The sequence below is a fragment of the Schistocerca americana genome, chromosome 6 (assembly GCF_021461395.2).
Source record: "Schistocerca americana isolate TAMUIC-IGC-003095 chromosome 6, iqSchAmer2.1, whole genome shotgun sequence".
Classification (NCBI taxonomy): domain Eukaryota; kingdom Metazoa; phylum Arthropoda; class Insecta; order Orthoptera; family Acrididae; genus Schistocerca; species Schistocerca americana.
The window spans coordinates 536,943,108-536,967,141 of record NC_060124.1 but is presented as its reverse complement, the minus strand read 5'-3'; positions in this window follow the sequence as shown (position 1 = coordinate 536,967,141).

Sequence of the window (24,034 nt, the reverse complement as noted above, 5' to 3'; positions counted from 1 at the left end):
CATTTCACTTTTTCACCCTCAATCTAACGCTTCAGAAAGATGGATGAAGGAAATCAATAAATTGTGCCGTCTTTATTGTCATCAGAATCACAGAACTTGGGATCAGTATCTTCATATTTTTCAAAACATTCTGAATGAACTCCCTAATGATTCAACTTCTTTACCGCCTATAATGATACTAAAAAACAAAGCACCGACAAATCGCATTTCTGAAATCGTTCCTTTTCCGCCTTCACGGAAACTGCGACATTCTGAAGTTGTCAACCTGGCTCTACAAAATATTGCATCTGCGGCTGCTAGAAGAGAGAAATCAGCTAGACGTCCTGGTCGTTCAAAATTCTTGTCAGTTGGTCAGAAGGTATTAATTAAGTCCCACCGTTTATCTCACAAAGGAAAAGGCTTGTGTCGCAAATTTTTTCTGCTTTATAACGGTCCATATAGAATTCGCAAAATTATTCATGATAACACTGTCGAAGTAGAAACTCTTAAATCACGACGCTCTAAAGGAATACATCATATATCAAACGTAAAGATTTTTGTGGAATGACATACTTGTGAGAAACTAACAGCTAGATGTAAACATGCGGAGAGTACAAGGATACCGCGCTGTGTTTTGGCGGCGGCACATACTCAAAGCAACAGTGAAGTCTGCGCGCCGCACAAGGCAGTCGTTGACCGCGAACAATAGCTTCCTACGTCACGCGCCCACAGCTGATCGAGCGCTCAGTGCGAATGCACTGACAGACATAAACAAATACACAGTTTAATTTCTCCGACTAAATTCAGTATAAAGCTATAGTGACTTGATGAATTGTGTTATTAACATTCAGTATTTTTCAGGATACGGTTGTATAAAATATTTAAGAACTACAGGTAAATTCTGTGTGTCTCCGACGTTAAGACGACTTGCTATCGAGAAAATTTCAGAAAGAATGTAATTTCCAAGAAGAAACTAATAAAACTGAAAAGGTAACTATTAATTGAGTTCATTTTTCAGGTAACAAATTTCCACTTAGGTACGTACTTTAGACGTAATTTGCTGCTCGCGATTACGTGATTCATACTTTGTGCTACTTTCATGTTCTATGAATTTACTTGTGAAGCGACGTGCTTGCGTACGTTAACTGATTTTGACAATGATTATTAATGAACTGGGTTGTAACTTGTGTATATTATGCATCGCTTGGCTGCGCTGCTTTTTCACTGATGTCATATTTTTCTATTATGTGCCTGCTGTGCTTATTTATTTAAATTATAATTGTCATCTGATTAATGGTGCTGACTGTGATTATGTATGTAAGTTATACTTTGTGATTTATCTGCTTGCGCCTCCATGTTTACTTGCTAAGATGACATATGAACATTTAATTGCTTATGCTGATATGATGCTAATGACCTGTTTATTACGTAAGATATATGTTTGCTGCTTTTTGTATGGATTGCATATTTACACATTTCTGTTTTGTTGCCATAACTGCTCTTTAATTTGGTATATAGAAATGCTGATATAAGGTGTACAAACATAGAGTTTAGGTCACACTATGGTATTAATTATAGATTGTTCGCTTGGCAGAGCCTCGTTGTAAGAATTGTGCTGCATCCACTGGTTGACATTCTGTTCTCTACTGGTATATTTACGCGCTATTGCATGTTTTGCTTACGCTCAGTGCCTTACATTTTTAAGATAAAAAAATTAACTGCTATCATTCGACGAACGACATTAGTACAAGAAAGTCATAGAAGTCACATGAGCTGAGGCTTTATGGAAGCTGTATAAATTTATGCTAATAGGAAGGAGGCTAACGACATGACAGACCGAAACTAGGTTTAGACCATTGACAGTGTTACACTGCATTTTCGTGAGCAATTGAAATAGGAAGTGACACTTGACACAAAAAATACTCCCCATGTTTGCTTCTGCTATGATTCTTGAAGTGGTGTACACACTGTGAAATATTATGATTATTCACACTCCGTAATCTTACTTAATTACTGAGAGTTATTCGAACTAGGTCTGTTAGAGGTCAGGTATGCATTTCTTTTATTTAATGATGGACAAGGAACCAAAATGTATCTTATAATTTATAATGAGTAGAAAATTTGGGTCAGATGGATTACACAGAGGTTGTGTGTGGACAATGTGTCTTCGGATTGTATGGGATGCTGAATTGAAGTTGCATTAGGATTTTATCTGTACTTGTTTGAGGAGACTGACTAGAGGAAAGAGTTGTGTTGGAAGTGAGATATTGGCAATAAGGTTCACATTTATCGACGTATTATTGAGGTATAGAGATTATATGAAGTTGATGATTATTGGAGTTTTTGTGGACAAGAGGTAAGGTAAATGATATTGATGATAAGACGTATTGAAGAGGTATTATTAAGGTATTATTGAGATTGTGTGAAGCTGATGATTATTGGAGTTTTGGTGTATAAGAGGTAAAGTAAGTGAGGAGCATATTTTTTTGTTGGTCTTATGGAACAAGGAGGATGAAGAGAGCAGACTAAAACACTAAAATAGAAGGAAGATAGTCTATACACACACTTTGTTAAATAACTAAGCAGTATATACTTTTTTTTGGAGAGAAGAAGTAATTGCATATCTTGGCTCACTGACAGTTGTTCAACAACAGTACATTTGATCTGGCTTGGCAAACATTGGTCTTGACTTGATGACTATGACGTTGACTTAACTATTATTGACTGTTATACATTGCTGCCACTACTACTTGATACACATGATGAACATCAGATTTAGACAGAATTTCATTTACACAGTTAACACTATTCAGTTACACAGTAGCACTAATGTGGATGAAAGATGAGTGAGTGTGTTTTGTGTGTTTTCCTTTACTAATCCTACCCACCTATCTCCTAAATATTATTTTATTTGTTTGTAGTGGCTTGCACTGACACCCATGAATATTATAGGTTTACTGGTATTTGTGTATTGTAATAGTTAATAGGACAATTATCTGACATCATTTGTGTGTTTGTTATGATTTGTATGTTACTGTAAAAGCATTTGCATGTGCATTCAAACTATTGTTCATGCCTGAACTGTCTGATTAGTGAAGATAAATATTCTGAACTGTTACCTGCACTTTTTCAACATGATGTGTGACATTTAGTCATGTTTAATTTCTGCTGAAGAACTGTGTGATCAGTGATTCTAAAAAATTATGGACTGTTATTTGTACCTTTTCTACATGATTGGTGCCACTAGGACATGTTTAATTTCTGCTCATAAACTCTGATAAACAGTGTGATCAGTGCTAGTGAATTTTTTGGAACTGCTTCTGCTGAGAGATGTGACTTTTTGCTGTCTGCACCTACTCAATATTGCTGGGTGCCACTGATGGACTGCTTCTACTGAAAAAATGTCCCCTGTTGCTGTGTGCACCTGATCAACATTGCTGATGCCACTAATGGACTGCTTCTACTGAAATGGTGTCACTTGTTGGTGTCTGCACCTGCTAAACTTTACTGGGTGCCACAGATGGAACTGCTTCTACTGAAATAATGTCACTTGTTGCTGGGTGCACCTGCTCAACATTGCTGGGTGCAACTGATGGACTGCTCCTACTGAAATGATGTCACTTGTTGGTGTCTGCACCTGCTCAACATTGCTGGGTGCAACTGATTGACTCCTTCTACTGAAACGAAGTCATTTGTTGCTGTCTGCACCTGCTCAACATTACTGGGTGCACAGATGAAGCTACTTCTATGGAAATGATGTCACTTGTTGGTGTCTGCACCTGCTCAACATTGCTGGGTGCAACTGATGGACTGCTTCTACTGAAATGATGTCACTTGTTGGTGTCTGCACCTGCTCTCAACATTGCTGGGTGCAACTGATGGACTGCTTCTACTGAAATGAAGTCACTTGTTGCTGTCTGCACCTACTCAACATTGCTGGGTGCCACTGTTAGAACTGTTTCTACTGAAATGATGTTACTTCTTGCTGTCTGCACCTGCTCAACATTGCTGGGTGCCACAGATGGACTGTTTTTACTGAAATGGTATCACTTGTTGGTGTCTGCACCTGCTCTCAACATTGCTGGGTGCAACTGGTGAACTGCTTCTACTGAAATGATGTCACTTGTTGGTGTCTGCACCTACTCAACATTGCTGGGTGCCTCTGATGGACTGCTTCTACTGAACTAATGTGACTTGTTGCTGTGTGTACCTCTTGAACTTTACTGAGTGCCACTGTTAGAACTGTTTCTACTGAAATGATGTTACTTTTTGCTGTCTGCACCTACTCAACATTGCTGGGTGCCACAGATGGACTGTTTTTACTGAAATGGTATCACTTGTTGGTGTCTGCACCTGCTCTCAACATTGCTGGGTGCAACTGATGGACTGCTTTTACTGAAATGATGTCACTTGTTGGTGTCTGCACCTACTCAACATTGCTGGGTACCTCTGATGGATTGCTTCTACTGAGCTAATGTGACTTGTTGCTGGGTGTACCTGCTAAACTTTACTGGGTGCAACTGATGGACTGCTTTTACTGAAAAGATGTTACCTGTTGGTGTTCTTTTTTGTATAAACTAATCATTGAAAGCATTTTATGTGAACATTTGTATAAACTGATTTTTTGTATATTGTGTAAACTATTATGTAAAGTCACATGTATGAAAAGAAGTTGTATTGCTTACTGTATTTCATATGTTAGGTTAGTGAAAGGTCAGTGCAAAGCCAAAAATTTTAACTAATTATGTGATATTTAGGTATTAATATTATCTTTTATTTTTGTCTGTATTTTTGTGGACGAATTTGGTGGTATTTTCACCACCAATGCTGGCAAAAATACCATCAAATTCTGGCCTGTGGAGGAGGGGCATATGAAAGGTGGCTACACTGTACCACTGCGCCAGAGATTGCGCCAAAGAGTACTATTAAGCCGCCTCCACAGTGCTTGTGAAGAGATCGTAGAACAATACTTGTTATGAGATTGTAGAAGTCAGTGTGGTTGTCGAGAGTTCATGGCAGTCAGTGCTAGTAGGGAGCTCGTAGAGGGCAGTATGTGTTAAGAGTTCGTACCGAGATGTGCTAGTGGGCACTGCTTGTCGTGAAGTCGGAGTGAGATGTGGTAGTAAAGAGTGTTGTTCCATGTTTTATGCAGTTATTTGATGGGAGAGATAGCAGATGTTATTGTAATGAGTGCATTTCGTCAATATATATGAAGGTAAAAATTACAATGTTCTTTTATTATTTGTGTATCTGAAATAATGCGTCACTACAGGTTCAGTCAACAAAGCATCTGGCTTGTGTTCTTGTATTAGAGTGATAGAGTGAATTCTGGTTTTCTTGCGTAATTATAGTTTTTCAAAATTTCTTTTGTCACGTCAGTATAGTTGGTATTTAAAAATTCTTGTCTTGTTGGAACAAATTGGTATTTAAAAATTCTTGTCTTGTTGGAGAAGAACCGTGCCAGATGTGGACGTTGAGTCACACTCCCACATACAGAACAGTTACTCTTGTGGTTATTGGTTTTGTAGGTTTTATAGTTGCTGGGGACTTAATTAATTAACTGTGTTCACGAAAATCTACTTACATTGTTTGTTGCAGTCAGATAGCGTAATAATACTAGTCAGGGCCAACCGATTACGAGACACTGCGTAATCGGACCTACAGTTACTAAAACTAAAAACATTTTCAATTAATAATTAATAAAGCCCCCATGCAAGGTTCGAATCCTGCCTCGAGCATGGATGTTTGTGATGTCCTTAGGTTAGTTAGGTTTAACTAGTTCTAAGTTCTAGGGGACTAATGACCTCAGCAGTTGAGTCCCATAGTGCTCAGAATCATTTGAACCATTTTTTTGAACAACGCGTTGACCCGCCTCTGGCCCTTATACTTGGCATTGATCAGTGTGCTCCCTGCCGCCGTTGGATAAGCACCTGCAGCAGCAAGTCGTATACCCCTAGCTTACTTATTTGTTACATTGTTTAATTCTTAATTTCTTTGCGTGTTTTTGGGTACTTGCATTGTTTAATTAATAAATTTCGGGCGTATTATAGTATTTGAGAGTTGTAGCATCGCGCTTTAGTGTTTACTTCGTAGATTCTTACTTAAATTGCGTGTGAGTTTCGTATAGGAGGTGTAATTTCGAGTTTTAGTTACTGTAATCGTAAATGCAGGCAGATTGTAGGGCAGCCGTTAGGCATTTGTACAGGTTAGTTATTACATTCTTTGCGTGTTTCCCCTGCGTTATCTAGGCACTGACTTGTGTTTCAGTAACTGTTGTTCAACATCGATTAGAATGAACAGGGACTGTGATTGCTGTGTTCGGATGAGGGCGGAGTTGGCATCCCTTCGCTCACAGCTGCAAGCGGCGCTGACTTCGGTCGCGCAGCTTGAGGCTGTTGCCAATGGGCACCACTGTGGGGGGCCGGACTTGGGTATCACGAGGATGTTAACCTCGTCCCGTCTGTCCCCAGATCGGTCTGCCGCTGTAGTTGCCCCGGTTGCTGCCCGCGGTGGGGCTGAACCCTCGCCTGTGGTTGATTGGGAGGTCGTTCCAAGGCGTGGCAGGCAGCGAAAGACGTCCCCTCAGGCTGATCAGAAAGCCTCCCCGGTGCGTCTGACAAACAGGTTTCAGCTGCCTGCCTGCCCTGTTTCAGAGGATGATTCTCAGTCTTCAAGGTCCGGGCAATCACAGAGGGTGGGCTTATTGGTAGTTGGGAGCTCCAATGTTAGGCGCGTAATGGGGCCCCTTAGGGATATGGCGGCTAAGGAGGGGAAGAAATCCAGTGTGCATTCCGGGTGGAGTCATTCCTGACGTGGAAAGGGTCCTTCTGGATGCCATGAAGAGCACAGGGTGCAGCCAGCTGCAGGTGGTGGCACATGTCGGCACTAATGACGTGTGTCGCTTTGGGTCTGAGGAAATTCTCTCTGGGTTCCAGCGGCTATCTGATTTGGTGAAGGCTGCCGGTCTTGCTTACGAGATGAAGGCAGAGCTCACCACCTGCAGCATCGTTGACAGAACCGACTGTGGACCTTTGGTGCAGAGCCGGGTGGAGTGTCTGAATCAGAGGCTCAAACGGTTTTGCGACCGTGTTGGCTGCAGATTCCTTGACTTGCGCCATATGGTGGTGGGGCTTCGGGTTCCGCTGAATAGGTCAGGAGTTCACTACACTCAACTGGCGGCTACACGGGTAGCGGAGGCTGTGTGGCGTGGACTGGGCGGTTTTTTAGGTTAGAAGGCCTCAGGAAAGTACGGGGTGGGCTGCAATCTCAAAGGGTGCATGGCAAATGCAGGACGTGCTTGGATCAAGGAACAGTCGGAATTGTAGTTGTAAATTGTTGTAGTTGTGCTGGGAAAGTCCCTGAGCTTCAAGCGCTAATAGAAAGCACAGAAGCTGAAATCGTTATAGGTACAGAAAGCTGGCTAAAGCCTGACATAAGTTCTGCAGAAATTTTTACGGAGTCTCAGACGGTGTTCAGGAAAGATAGATTAGGCAGAATTGGTGGTGGAGTGTTTGTGTCTGTGAGTAGTGGTTTATCTTGTAGTGAAGTCGAAGTAGATACTCCGTGCGAATTGGTATGGGTGGAGGTTATACTTAACAGCCGAACTAAGTTAATAATTGGCTCCTTCTACCGACCCCCAGACTCCGATGATGTAGTTGCGGAACAGTTCAGAGAAAATTTGAGTCTCGTAACAAATAAATACCCCACTCATACGGTTATAGTTGGTGGGGACTTCAACCTTCCCTCGATATGTTGGAAAAATACTTGTTCAAAACCGGTGGTAGGCAGAAAACATCTTCCGAGATTGTCCTAAATGCTTTCTCCGAAAATTATTTCGAGCAGTTAGTCCACGAACCCACGCGAATTGTAAATGGTTGCGAAAACACACTTGACTTCTTAGCCACAAACAATCCAGAGCTGATAGACAGCGTCATGACTGATACAGGGATTAGTGATCACAAGGTAGTTGTAGCTAGGCTCAATACCGTTTCTTCCAAATCCACCATAAACAAACGCAAAATAATTTTATTTAAAAAAGCGGATAAAGTGTCACTAGAAGCCTTCCTAAGAGACAATCTCCATTCCTTCCGAACTGACTATGCAAATGCAGACGAGATGTGGCTCAAATTCAAAGATATAGTAGCAACAGCAATTGAGAGATTCATACCTCATAAATCGGTAAGAGATGGAACACAAAACAGGTCAGAACTCTGTTGCAGAGGCAACGGAAAAAGCATGCGAAGTTCAGAAGAACGCGAAATCCCGAAGATTGGCTAAAATTTACAGACGCGCGAAATTTGGCACAGACTTCAATGCGAGATGCCTTTAACAGGTTCCACAACGAAACATTGTCTCGAAATTTGGTAGAAAATCCGAAGAAATTCTGGTCGTATGTAAAGTACACAAGCGGCAAGACGCAGTCAATACCTTTGCTGCGCAGTGCCGATGGTACTGTTACCGACGACTGTGCCGCTAAAGCGGAGTTATTGAACGCAGTTTTCCGAAATTCCTTCACCATGGAAGGTGAATGAAATATTCCAGAATTTGAAACACGAACAGCTGCTAGCATGAGTTTCTTAGAAGTAGATACCTTAGGGGTTGCGAAGCAACTCAAATCGGTTGATACGGGCAAGTCTTCAGGTCCAGATTGTATACCGATTAGGTTCCTTTCAGATTACTCTGATACAATAGCTCCCTACTTAGCACTCATATACAACCGCTCGCTCACCGATAGATCTGTACCTACAGATTGGATAATTGCGCAGACTGCGCCAGCGTTTAAGAAGGGTAGTAGGAGTAATCCATCTAACTACAGACCTATATCATTGACGTCGGTTTGCAGTAGGGTTTTGGAGCATATACTGTATTCAAACATTATGAATCACCTCTAAGGGAACGATCTGTTGATACGTAATCAGCATGGTTTCAGAAAACATCGTTCTTGTGCATCTTTATTCGCACGAAGTAATGGCCGCTATCGACAGGGGATCTCAAGTTGATTCCGTATTTCTAGATTTCCGGAAAGCTTTTGGCACCGTTCCTCACAAGCGACTTCTAATCAAGCTGCGGACCTATGGGGTATCGTCTCAGTTGTGCGACTGGATTCGTGATTTCCTGTCAGGAAGGTCGCAGTTCGTAGTAATAGACAGCAAATCATCGAGTAAAACTGAACTGATATCAGGTGTTCCCCAGGGAAACGTCCTGGGATCTCTGCTGTTCCTGATCTATGTAAATGACCTGGGTGACAATCTGAGCAGCTCTCTTAGGTTGTTCTGAGATGATGCTGTAATTTACCGTCTAGTAAGGTCATGCGAAGACCAGTATCAGTTGCAAAGCGATTTAGAAAAGATTGCGGAATGGTATGGCAGGTGGCAGTTGACGCTAAATAACGAAAAGTGTGAGGTGACCCACATGAGTTCCAAAAGAAATCCGTTGGAATTCGATTACTCGATAAATAGTACAATTCTCAAGGCTGTCAATTCAACTAAGTACCTGGGTGTTAAAATTACGAACAACTTCAGTTGGAAAGACCACATAGATAATATTGTGGGGAAGGCGAGCCAAAGGTTGCGTTTCATTGGCAGGACACTTAGAAGATGCAACAAGTCCACTAAAGAGACAGCTTACACTACACTCGTTCGTCCTCTGTTAGAATATTGGTGCGCGGTGTGGGATCCTTACCAGGTGGGATTGACGGAGGACATCGAAAGGGTGCAAAAAAGGGCAGCTCGTTTTGTATTATCACGTAGTAGGGGAGAGAGTGTGGCAGATATGATACGCGAATTGGGATGGAAGTCATTACAGCAAAGACGTTTTTCGTCGTGGCGAGATCTATTTCAGTCACCAACTTCCTCTTCCGAATGCGAAAATATTTTGTTGAGCCCAAGCTACATAGGTAGGAATGATCATCAAAATAAAATAAGAGAAATCAGAGCTCGAACAGAACGGTTTAGGTGTTCGTTTTTCCAGCGCGCTGCTCGGGAGTGGAATGGTAGGAAGATAGTATGATTGTGGTTCGACGAACCCTCTGCCAAGCACTTAAATGTGAATTGCAGAGTAGTGATGTAGATGTAGATGTAGATGATAGAGTTGTTGGTTGTCGTCTTGAGGGATATCGTGCCAAATTCCGTACAACTGATGAGTTAGACTGTCGAAATCCCGAGCTGCTTGAAGAGCCGTGCACATAACGCTACAAACGTTCTGAGTTGGGGACAGATCGGGTGACCTTACTGGCCAAAGTAATAGAGGGCAAGCAGTAGAAACTCTTGCCGTAAGACGGCAGGCATTATCTTGCTGAAATGTAAGGCCAGGATGGCTTGCCATGAAAGGCAACAAAACGGGGCGCAGAATATCGTCGACGTATCTCTGTGCTGTATGGGATGACAACCAAAGGGGTCCGGCTATGAAAAGAAATGGAGACCCAGACCATCGTTCCTGATTGTCGGGGCGTATGGCGGGCGAAAGTCAGGTTAGTGTCCCACCGCTGTCTGGGGCGTCTTCGACCTGGAATCTCATTGACTGGAGAAGAATTGTCTTCAGTGATGAGCCCTGCTTCGAACTAAGCCCAGGTTATCTTGCCCAGCAACGTCGCCGAATCTCTCCCCAAGTGAGGACGACTGCAACATTGTGGGCAAGGCTCTCCAACCCGCACGCTATTTCGACGATCTAACGCGTCAGTTGGACATAATTTGACACGACACCCTTCAGCATGACACCCAACGATTCTATCAATGAATGCCAAGCCGAATAACTGCTTCCGCAAGGGCCAGAGATGGACCAATATGGTACTGACTGCTCAACTTGTGAAGCCTTCTTTCTTGAATAAACCATCCAATTTTTCTGAAACTGTGGTCATTTGTTCGTGTGTATATGTAAGTCATATACATGGTTTTTGTCCCACTCGGGTAATTTCATTTTGCGTCGTCGTTTTGGTTCAAATGGTTCAAATGGCTCTGAGCACTATGGGACTTCTGAGGTCATCAGACCCCTAGAACTTAGAACTACTTGAACCTAACTAACCTAAGGACATCACACACATCCATTACCGAAGCAGGATTCGAATCTGCGACCGTAGCGGTCGCGCGGTTCCAGACTGTAGCGCCTAGAACCGCTCGGCCACCCCGGCCGGCGTCGTTTTGGTCTTCGAGTGTATTTGCATGAGAGTTTAAGACTGGAAGTGTTTTGACAAAACCTCCAGCAAAGACAACGATGCAGAACTTAGAGACAAATGGTGGGAAACTGTCTTGTAGTGAATAAAAACTGTAAATTTTAGAAAAGATTCCCAACACCGGACAACATTGCTCGAATGAAGGGAAGCGTGGAACAATGTCCGAAGAAATATCAACTCCGTTTATCTGCCCAAGTGGTAATTATGAGATTGTCATTTCGAAAAGGAGATGCATCCGTATCCTTGCAAATTTACTGTTGCGCATGAGTTAGAGTTCCCAGATGAGCTTTCACGTCTTGAGCCCTGCCGGTGGTTTCTGAGTGACGTGTTATCAAGATTTTTGGATCCTCTTTCATTTCTTCAGACGAGGCCTGGTGAAGCCCGTCAGGAGATACGTACTCAAAGAACATGCACCACTGTGCATCAGAAAATTCCAGCGAGTATTTTGAAGAGTCGTTCCGTAAACATAACTAAGGTGCCTTCCAGGAATAATCTAAGGAAAACGACGAGGAAGACTGCATTATGTGCTAATGCAGCTGCAGTAGACACACCGCTGAGATGCAGTTTACAGTAAGTTCCTAAAATTCTGCAATAACTACTGGCTCAAATGCGCCAAACACAAAATATGACAAATGTTTACAAAACACCATTATTTCCTTCGGACACACATTGGTCTCTTTGATGATTTTTTTTATTTTTTTACTTATTTTTTTGTTGTTGTTGTTGTGTAAAGGCTCAACCACAAATTTCTTTTCTTGAAGTTAACATAAAGTCACCAGTAAAAAATTTGAATTTGCCCTACGAGTCATGTGATGACGCTCAAACAAAAATGCAGATATAGCCATTCCTTTGATTTTTCGTTTTGAATTTGAGCACGCAATTCCCGTACATTCGACATTTGAACCTTGCTCCCTGAATCCAAGGCTCCCACGAAAGTTAAATGGTGGTAACTTATCACATTTGGCAATTGGTGGGTATACTGACGTCGACCTTCGTGGATTAAACGTTAAATATAAACGTACGCTTCTGCGGCCATTGTCACAGTCAGTAGAGTTTTTCTGGGTTTGTGACCGCATATTCAGTATGTAAAACTACCGACGTTTCGGTCACTGTTGTAAGCGGCCTTCTTCAGGGTGTTTTTGTTTTTGTTTGTATTGTATGGAAGTGGTGACCTAGAAACGACGGAGAGGGTTCGTCCACGCCGGAGCCGTCAGTGGTTCACAAACCCACAACAGGCTACAGCAGTCCACTCACCCCACCACCGCGACACACCGAACCCAGGGTGGTTATTGTATGGTTTAGCTCCCAGTGTCCCCCCTGCCAGGGAACGTCTCTCACCAGACGAGTGTAACCCCAATGTTTGCGTGGTAGAATAATGATGGTGTATGCGTACGTGGAGAAAGTGCGCAGCAATCGCCGACATAGTGTAACTGAGGCTTAGTAAGGGAAACCAGCCTGCATTCGCCGAGGCAGATGGAAAACCACCTTAAAATCCATCCATAGACTGACCGGCACTCCGGATCTCGACACTAATCCGTCGGGCGGATTCGTGCCCGGGACTGACACGCCTTCCCGCACGGAAAGCAGTGCGTTAGACCACACGGCTTGTTTATGTTTACTGCTGAATGGGCCGGCCGCTGTGGCCGAGCGGTTCTAGGCGCTTCAGTCCGGAACTGCGCGACTGTATGGTCGCAGGTTCGAATCCTGCCTCGGGCATGGATGTGTGTGATGTCCTTAGGTTAGTTAGGTTTAAGTAGTTCTAAGTTCTAGGGGACTGATGACCTCATATGTTAAGTCCCATAGTACTCAGAGCCATTGTCTTAGTGGGATATATTTTTCGTGTTCAGTCAGCTATCCGTGTGCTGATGGGTCGCCTCGTCTGGCCTACATATACTAATACACATTCGCACCTGGTTTCATAAACTACAGCACCATGTAGTTTGTCAGCTGCATATTACGTTGTGTGAAGAACATCCTTTGTTCTGTTGCTGCTTCGGAAAATCGACTTGATGCCTCCTCGGCGGAGAATTCCCCCCCTCCCCCCCCCCCCCCCCACCTTTTCGGTGGCACCTTGAACATATGGTAACAGAGCGGTGTTTTGTGCTACCTTCTGCTCTCCTCTATTGCCTTCATTCTCTGTCGCCATAGTTTTATCTATTAGTTTCATTCCATAGCCATTGGCAGCAAAAATGGACTTAACGGTTTGTAGTTCACCCTTTAGATGTTCCTTATAGCTGATCCGGTGTGCCTCCTTGGTTAAAGTGTGCAGGGCGGGTTTCTTCTGCGTAGGGTGACGATGAGAGGAGGCAAGCAGGGACCTGTCAGTACTGGTTGGCTTCCTATGGAGTCTATGGTGCAGCTTACCATCAGGCTTTCTGTAAACTTCCACGTCGAAGAAAGGCGGCACCCCATTCTTTTCTATCCCCGTAGTGAATTGGATTCTGCTGTGCTGCTGGATGAAGTGTTGGTGGAAATTTCGTAACTTTTCCTCCCCATGTGGCCAGGTAACGAAGGTGTGATCAATATATCAAACGCAGGTATGTAAGAAACAATGTTTTCACATTCAGAAATAAACGGCCGGCCGGTGTGGCCGTGCGGTTCTAGGCGGTCTGGAACCGCGTGACCGCTACGGTTGCACGTTCGAATCCTGCCTCAGGCATGGATCTACATCTACATCTACATCTAGATTTATACTCCGCAAGCCACCCAACGGTGTGTGGCGGAGGGCACTTTACGTGCCACTGTCATTACCTCCCTTTCCTATTCCAGTCGCGTATGGTTCGCGGGAAGAACGACTGTCTGAAAGCTTCCGTGCGCGCTCTAATCTCTCTAATTTTACATTCGTGATCTCCTCGGGAGGTATAAGTAGGGGGAACCTCATACAGAAACGCACCCTCTCGAAACCTGGAGAGCAAGCTACACCGTGATGCAGAGCGCCTCTCTTGCAGAGTCTGCCACTTGAGTTTGGTAAACATCTCCGTAACGCTGTCACGGTTACCAAATAACCCTGTGACGAAACGCGCCGCTCTTGTTTGGATCTTCTCAATCTCCTCCGTCAACCCGATCTGGTACGGATCCCACACTGATGAGCAATACTCAAGTATAGGTCGAACGAGTGTTTTGTAAGCCACCTCCTTTGTTGATGGACTACATTTTCTAAGGACTCTCCCAATGAATCTCAACCTGGTTCCCGCTTTACCAACAATTAATTTTATATGATCATTCATGGATGTGTGTGAAGTCCTTAGGTTAGTTAGGTTTAAGTAGTTTTAAGTTCTAGGGGACTAATGACCACAGATGTTAAGTCGCATAGTGCTCAGAGCCATTTGAACCAGAAATAAACGAAAACAAAAACACGGTGACGAAGGTCACCTTCAACAGTGACCGAAACGTCGATAAGTTTACATATTGACAATGCAGTCGCAAACCCATAAAAATTTTATTGTCCACTGAAACGTTCCTCATCAAATCCCTGGGACACTCATTGCGTGTGTAGTCGTTCACATCAAAGCAGTCGTCCTTGAAAGGAGAAAACCAGTTTCTGGCGCGATTTTTACGATGGCACTCACTGCACACACACAGCACAGTCTTTCAGACTGCTCCTGCAGCATTCGATTCTGTATTAAGACCAACATACCACAACAGAGGTTTTATTAAAATGGAGATTCCACTTTTTAACGCTTAAACAAGACTCGTAACCTTCAAATGTGGAAAACTGAATATATAACCTGAACAGAAACACACTCTTAAGAGAAAAGAGATGGCGACCCAGACCATCACACCTGATTGTCAGGATGGTGAGCGACAGCCATATTGGTATCCCAGCGCTGTCCGGGGGGTCTTTAGACATGACTTTGCCGGTCATCGGGGTTCAGTTCGAAGGTGGAATCATCACTGAAGATAATTGTACCCCATTCAGTGAGATTCCAGGTCGAAGACACGTCTGGAGACGCTCCAGACAGTGATGGAATAGCCGGCCGCTGTAGCCGAGCAGTCCCAGGCGCTTCAGTCTGGAACCGCGCGACCGCTACTGTCGGAGGTTCGAATCCTGCCTTGGGCATGGCTGTGTGTGACGTCCTTAGTTAGGTTTAAGTACGAGGTGCATTCAAGTTCTAAGGCCTCCGGTTTTTTTTCTCCGGACTGGAAAGAGATAGAAACATGTGCATTGTTTTAAAATGAGGCCGCGTTCATTTTCAATACATCCCAGAGATGGCAGCACCGTACGGCAGATGGAATTTTACCGCCAGCGGCGAGAATGAGAACTGTTTTAAATACTTAAAATGGCGACGTTTTTCTTACTTGGAACAGCGTGCAATCATTCGTTTTCTGAATTTGCATGGTGTGAAACCAATTGAAATTCATCGACAGTTGAAGGAGACATGTGGTGATGGAGTTATGGATGTGTCAAAAGTGCGTTCGTGGGTGCGACAGTTTAATGAAGGCAGAACATCATGTAACAACAAACCGAAACAACCTCGGTCTCGCACAAGCCGGTCTGACGACATGATCGAGAAAGTGGAGAGAATTGTTATGGGGGATCGCCGAATGACTGTTGAACAGATCGCCTCCAGAGTTGGCATTTCTGTGGGTTCTGTGCACACAATCCTGCATGACGACCTGAAAATGCGAAAAGTGTCATCCAGGTGGGTGCCACAAATGCTGACAGACGACCACATGGCTGCCCGTGTGGCATGTTGCCAAGCAATGTTGACAAGCAACAACAGCATGAATGGGACTTTCTTTCCGTCGGTTGTGACAATGGATGAGACGTGGATGCCATTTTTCAATCCAGAAACGAAGCGCCAGTCAGCTCAATGGAAGCACACAGATTCACCGCCTCCAAAAAAATTTCGGGTAACCGCCAGTGCTGAAATAATGATGGTGTACATGTTCTGGGACAGCGAGGGCGTAATCCTTACCCATTACATTCCAAAGGGCACTACGGTAACAGGTGGATCCTACGAAAATGTTTTGAAGAACAAATTCCTTCCTGCACTGCAACAAAAACGTCCGGGAAGGGCTGCGCGTGTGCTGTTTCACCAAGACAACGCACCCCCACATCGAGCTAACGTTACGCAACAGTTTCTTCGTGATAACAACTTTGAAGTGATTCCTCATGCTCCCTACTCACCGGACCTGGCTCCTAGTGACTTTTGGCTTTTTCCAACAATGAAAGACACTCTCCGTGGCCGCACATTCACCAGCCATACTGCTACTGCCTCAACGATTTTCCAGTGGTCAAAACAGACTCCTTAAGAAGCCTTCGCCAGCGTTGTGAAAAATGTGTACGTCTGCAGAGCGATTACGTCGAGAAGTAACGCCAGTTTCATCGATTTCGGGTGAGTAGTTAATTAGAAAAAAAAATCGGAGGCCCTAGAACTTGAATGCACCTCGTAGTTCTACATTCTAGGGGACGGGTGCCTCAGATGTTAAGTCCCATAGTGCTAAGAGCCGTTTGAACCAAGTGACTGGATACCAACGAGATTTTCGCTCTCCATACGGTCCAACAACCAGGAGTGATGGTCTTGGGTGCCGTTTTCATAGCAGAACCCCTTTGGTTGTCATCTTCGGCACCCTTACAGCACAGCAGTAAGTCGACGATATTCTAGGATCCGTTTTGTTACCCTTTTTGGAAACACATCCTGGGCTTACTTTCAGCAAGATAATGCCCGAACACACAAGGAGTGAGTTTATACTGTTTGTCTTCGTGCCTGCCAAACCTATCTTGGCCAGCAAGGGCGCCGTATCTCTCACCAATTGAGAACTTTTGGAGCTTATAGGTAGGGCCCTCCATCCAGCTCGTGATTTTGACCAGCTAACGCTTCAGGTGGACAGAATTTGACACGATATCCCTCGGGAGGACATCCAACAACTCCATCAATCAACGCCAAGTCGAATGAATAAAGGCCAGATGTGGGCCAGCTCGTGGTCTTGCCAGCTCTTTTTCTGTTGAGTAAATCACCTAATTTTTCTGAGATTGTAATCATTTGTCTGTCTTTATATGTGAAACATCCTCTTAGAAAAATTTATGAATTACCGTGCTGGTAAACCTCTTACGTTATTTGATTTTCAAACAGCTGAGCTAAACATTTCTCTCTTTACTTATTCTGATCATCACTAAACTGACACACAATATTTTTAGCGGAACGCAATCTGACTTTCAATAATCCCTGCAAAGGAATGGCCCTGACTAACAATAACCTATACCTTTCATGAATCATTTGCCTCACAAAAATCTTCGTTACTCGAACTACTGCAATACAGCGAGCGCCAATACTGCCAGCTGAACAAAAGATTCTAACTACGGAAGGCACTAACTACACTAACTACTGATAGGCATAGTCAGCAAATGAAAGATTTTGATAGAGGAAAAACAATGTATTTACTTTAATAGTGTTCAAAAGTAATTTTTTATATATATATATATATATATATATATATATATATATATATATATGTATCAGTTCATGGCATCCAATCTTACAAATTTCCTTTTTCTGGCGGACACACGTCCAGATCGTCCGCTCTCAAAATTCTGTCACATCTCTCGCCACTGCTGGCGGCTCACCTCCAACTGCACAACGCTACGCGCTGTTCACATCCAACTGCCCAACACTACAATAGCAAATATTCCAACAATTCCAACCAGCCAGAGATTGCACACAGCACAGCCAGTGATTTTCATACAGAGCGCTACGTGACGTTACCAACATAAAAACCTAAACAGCCTACTTACATATGTATGCGCATCTACCGATATCCTTTACATTCAGATGATGCCTTCATGGTGCGTCGTTTTTTTTGTGTGTGTGTGTTAGAGTGTATTTGAATTTCAAATAAAAAATGATCATTGATAAAGAAAATCAGAGCAATCAAAGTGCCAAAAGGTCAAATAAAATCGTTAAGAGGTTATGTAGTAATCAGATACTTTTATGTAAATTTTAACCCGGATGGCGAATTGTTTACTTCAGTTTTCCTTACATATTATGGTGCATAATCAGTAGCTACACACCTGTTGTCTCTTCAGTGTTCACTCGATTTATCGATGAAACTCCACACAGAATCTCACTTGATAATAATAATAATTTTGTTCTTCCCAAGGCGAGTGCAGCAACGTGTACTGTAGGCCACAGGAGAAAGTTTCTCCCCGCCATGTCATCTGAGTCGGCGCCGGTGGCAGCTGGCTGTGGTGAGTTTGCGACACTTGCTCGGAGTGACACTTGTACGGAGAGGGAATGTGTTGACATTTGCACGGAGCCCAGGACACTGTAAGTAGTGCATAGGGTGTTTCAAAAGTAGTATTCACCGGTCTGCCCGCCGTTGCCTGCGACGTATTCAGGGCAAGGCCGAAGCCCATTTCCCGCACCAGTTCGTAGTGCGCATGGCTTTCTCCCAAAATTCAGTACTGCAGTTGACCTATGCCTGGCAAGTAGTGTTCCGTGTTTTAGTGCTGAGATAATGGAAGTCACCAACACCACCAAAGGGAACCCTTTAATGATATACAGTGGAGGTCAACATATAGTGGACTATGCAAAGCCGGCCGCTCAGTCCGGAACCGCGCGACTGCTACGGTCGCAGGTTCGAATCCTGCCTCGGGCATGGATGTGTGTGATGTCGTTAGGTTTAAGTAGTTCTAAGTTCTAGGGGACTGATGACCACAGATGTTAAGTCCCATAGTACTCAGAGCCATTTTAACCTTTTTTTTTTTTTGACTATGCAGACAAACAAGAAGTGACTTACTGGCGTTGTGCAACTTTAAAAACGATAAATGCAAAGAAGGGCTATCCACAAAAAATAACACAGTTTTAGGGGAAGCTACCCATGTTTGTATTCCAGATGAAGCAGCAAATATGTGCGAAAACGTTTTATCAACGCAAAAAAGCGGGCAAAATAAACAGACGCTACAGTTTCTTCGGTTTACATTGAAGAAGCAGTGCTGCTCTTCAAGCGAGGCTACGACTTAGTAACATCATTACACCAGCACACAGTAGTGTGAAACAATCGCTACATCCCATAAGGCGAAAATATATGGGAACTACACAAGATACCGTCGAGTCTGGAGGTACATTCTCCCAAGAAAATAATTTACTGGTCGTAGCAATTTTTTACTTGCTGATGATAACAGGGGACCTAATGAGAATAGTGGTGTTTGCCAGCGAAATGAGGAAAAAAATATTTATCAAACTGCGAATCATTCTTTGTGGATGGAACGTTCAAGAGTTCCAGGAAGCAGTTTGGGCAGTTATTTACACTCCACTCCAACCTTAACAGTTCTTAGGAAGAAGCGAACACCATTCCAGTTCTTTAGGGCTTTGCTGCCGAATAAAAGCGAGAAACATAAAAATGTTTTCTCAAAACTATTAAAAGTTACGTGCCTGGATGGAACACTACATCTCTGATGACGGACTTCGAAGTTGCAGTAGTCCAAACAGCAAAACAGTTTATTTCCTGGAACAGGGATAACTAGTTGCAATTATCATTTTAACCGATGCTTGTGGAAACAAGTTCAGTGTTACGTCCTCGTTCCAGGTTATAACACGCTGTCACTTAAGAACGTATTCTGCTGTAGCACATCTTCCCCTGGAAATTATGGATGATGGTTGGCTGTGTATTCAGGAGAGTACGGCTGAAAACCAAAAGTTTCAGAACTTTTGTTAGTATTTTGTGAAGCAGAGGCTCGATGACGAACATACGCCAAGACAGATGCGGAACTGCAGTGGAAGACGATATCACATTAATAACGTCTTACAAGTATGGAAAGAAAGAATAAATACGTTAATATCAAAATTTCATTCGAATGTTTACACATTAGTGAAATATCTTCGAGAAGATGCAGTGTACTACGGCCACCAGTTTGCTCGACTGATTTTAAACTCTCATGGGAAATGAAGGAAAAAGTCAGCAATGAAGACTGAGGAAACGATTGTGAAGGCTTTAAGAAACTTTAACTGATGGGAACTTAAAATCATAGTATCTGAATTTCTGACTTGTGTGGCCTAGGAACAAAAGTTACAGTGATGAAGAGCACAGGAAAAGAACGTGCTTGGTCCACATTATTATATTGTTCAGTAGAGCAATTTTAAAATTTGATACTAATGGACAAAACTAATTAACACGAAAGTGACTTCGAAACACATGTTATATACATCAAATTTAATATAAATTGATTACTTAAAAATTTCTATTGTGGTTCTATTGGCATAGTATTTAAAATAATGTGATGCATTACAAGGAAAAGATGTGCTACTTGTATATAGCGAAACTCACGACATTGCTAGCAAAACACTATTTTTTTTTTTTTTTTTTTTTTTGCTAAACATAATGTGTCAGATTATTTTGTAATTAAAAACAGTGTTTGAAACAAAGGTACTTCTTACTAAGCAGGTTCTCTTTGCCATTTTCACTTCATGTGATAAAAGGTAAATAGTATAAAATTTAACTTCACTTTTGTCCCATCATCCACTTGTCAGCCAAACACAAAACGTTTGTGTAAAATACTTTAGCTTCTGGTCTACAATACTCCTTCAAAACCTGGATGTATTTATGCTTTATGTTTGATATTGCCAGAGGACGCATAAACACAAATTATTATTATTATTATTTTTATTTATTATTATTATTTCTTTCTTGTCTCAGACGTTATGTCTGGTTAAAAATGGAAGGTGATGCGGACCTTGATCAAGCGTGACTTCCTTTTAACTGTATGGTATATGTTACATTGCATTTAGGAACTTTTGGGTAATTGAACAAGTGTCAATAATTACAGATTTCAGTAGTTGTATATATAAGTTTGGATGTAGCTGTATTGCATTGATGTACTGGTCGATATTGTGTGGTATGACTCCTGTAGTTGATAGTATAATTGGTATGATGTCAACTTTATCCTGATGCCACATGTCTTTGACTTCCTCAGCCAGTTGGATGTATTTTTCACTTTTTTCTCCTGTTTTCTTTTGTATATTTGTTGTATTGGGTATGGATATTTCGATTAGTTGTGTTAATTTCTTCTTTTTATTGGTGAGTATGATGTCAGATTTGTTATGTGGTGTTGTTTTATCTGTTATAATTGTTCTGTTCCAGTATAATTTGTATTCATCGTTCTCTAGTACATTTTGTGGTGCATACTTGTATGTGGGAACATGTTGTTTTATAAGTTTATGTTGTAAGGCAAGTTGTTGATGTATTATTTTTGCTACATTGTCATGTCTTCTGTGGTATTCTGTATTTGCTAGTATTGTACATCCGCTTGTGATGTGATCTACTGTTTCTATTTGTTGTTTGCAAAGTCTGCATTTATCTGTTGTGGTATTGAGATCTTTAATAATACGCTTGCTGTAATATCTGGTGTTTATTGTTTGATCCTGTATTGCAATCATGAATCCTTCCGTCTCACTGTATATATTGCCTTTTCTTAGCCATGTGTTGGATGCGTCTTGATCGATGTGTGGCTGTGTTAGATGATACGGGTGCTTGCCATATAGTGTTTTCTTTTTCCAATTTACTTTCTTCGTATCTGTTGATGTTATGTGATCTAAAGGGTTGTAAAAGTGGTTATGAAATTGCAGTGGTGTAGCCGATGTATTTATATGAGTGATTGCTTTGTGTATTTTGCTAGTTTCTGCTCGTTCTATAAGGAATTTTCTTAAATTGTGTACCTGTCCATAATGTAGGTTTTTTATGTCGATAAATCCCCTTCCTCCTTCCTTTCTGCTTAATGTGAATCTTTCAGTTGCTGAATGTATGTAATGTATTCTATATTTGTGGCATTGTGATCGTGTAAGTGTATTGAGTGCTTCTAGGTCTGTGTTACTCCATTTCACTACTCCAAATGAGTAGGTCAATATTGGTATAGCATAAGTATCTATAGCTTCTGTCTTGTTTCTTGCTGTCAATTCTGTTTTCAGTATTTTTGTTAGTCTTTGTCTATATTTTTCTTTTAGTTCTCCTTTAATATTTGTATTATCTATTCCTATTTTTTGTCTGTATCCTAGATATTTATAGGCATCTGTTTTTTCCATCGCTTCTATGCAGTCGCTATGGTTATCCAATATGTAATCTTCTTGTTTAGTGTGTTTTCCCTTGACTATGCTATTTTTCTTACATTTGTCTGGTCCAAAAGCCATATTTACATCATTGCTGAATTCTTCTGTTATCTTTAGTAATTGGTTGAGTTGTTGATTTGTTGCTGCCAGTAGTTTTAGATCATTATTATTATTATTATTACTATTACTTCTATTATTATTATTATTACTATTACTTCTATTATTATTATTACTATTACTTCTATTATTATTATTATTATTATCAAAGTTATATAAAATTATTCTAAAAATATTTTATTACATTTTTATGTTTTAGCTCTGTAACCTCGTGAAGGATATCCTCCAGACTGCTGCTAATGAAGTCGCTATGAGAGTCTCCCCACCGATAAAATCCAAGCTCCAATATAGGTTAGTCAATGTTGAATGAGGCAATGTCGTTTTCTTGTGATGACTACCTCTCTAATGGGCTATGTTGGAAAAGGGCACTTCCTCAAATATTTATTTTCCAGAAATGATTCCCAAATGAATGTCATATCTTGACTGACCACCACAATGTCAAGAAGATTAGATTTACATCGAAGTTCAACCACGATCCACACCTATTCCATTGGAACTCATGCTACTGCTTATGTGTTAATCTGTGTCATATTCTTATCACACTTCATAAAAGTGCGAAGTTACTTTCATTGTCTCCAAAAGTTTCAGTTCACTCGCAAGATACTTAAGATATCTTAACAGAGAATAACTCTTTTTCTACCCTGAGCAAGAGTCACAAAAGCTTCAAGATGTCTGACTTTCTCGGACAGTAAATCTGTCACAAAGGGAATTAAAAAGGCAACAACTTCACTGGCGTCTTTTCTTCCAATATCTTGACAGCCCCAATAGCTGATTGGGCCTAGATCACCTTCGACTGGCATGGGCAAAACAAAACAACAAACATAAAACTTTGGGAATAACCTTAATGGCATGTCTGATGAGGATGGCTGCCTTTAACTGGACGGAAACTAGGAGGAAAGTTCATGGTGCTGTAATGGAGAACATCCATGGAACTATGGACCTGGTGCAAAAAGTCAGATTCATCAACTCCTGCGTTATGTCTAAAGAGTATTTCACTGCGCAGGTATTTCCAATCCCTAGTAGCGAAAGGGATCATGTCCACTGTTACCAATTATTTATGGCGAGGAGACATATTCAGGGTTGGTGCGACTACCGTTATACTGGATGTCAGAAACGGGGGCCTCGGTTTGGTGGATATTCGCAATAAAGCGTCTGCTCTGTTCCTCAAACGGACTTTCTATATACTCAGAGAACTTCCACAATGTATAACCGCAAAGCTCTTTGAGGCTGTGACACCCCATAGCCTGCAAGCACCGATTGATGTGCGAAGGATTAATGCCCGTCTGCAGTATGTGAGGAACTTTTTCCTCGAAGCAAGTTACTTAGTGACGAAATGAGAAGCAACACACGTGTCACAGCGCGCGACATCATACTTGAAAGGAAGTTAAATGAGGGTAGAAACAAAATTGAAACGAAATTCCCAAATTGTGACTGGAAAGCTGTATGGCGGAACATCAACTATGCCGGGCTATCTACAGACGCTATTTCCGCATGGTACAAAACAGTTAATAATGTCATCAGCACCAACGAGAGACTATATGGGATCGGTTTAAACCAGACACACCTTTGTGGAAAATGCAATCTGGTGGATACACTCAGCCACAGATTCACCTGTGGTGGCAATGTGCATAACTGGAATTGGATCAGACAACAAATCGCCTTTCTCACCAGATCCTCTACGGAATATATAACGCCATCGCTCCTCCTGAGACCAGACATGACATACTTT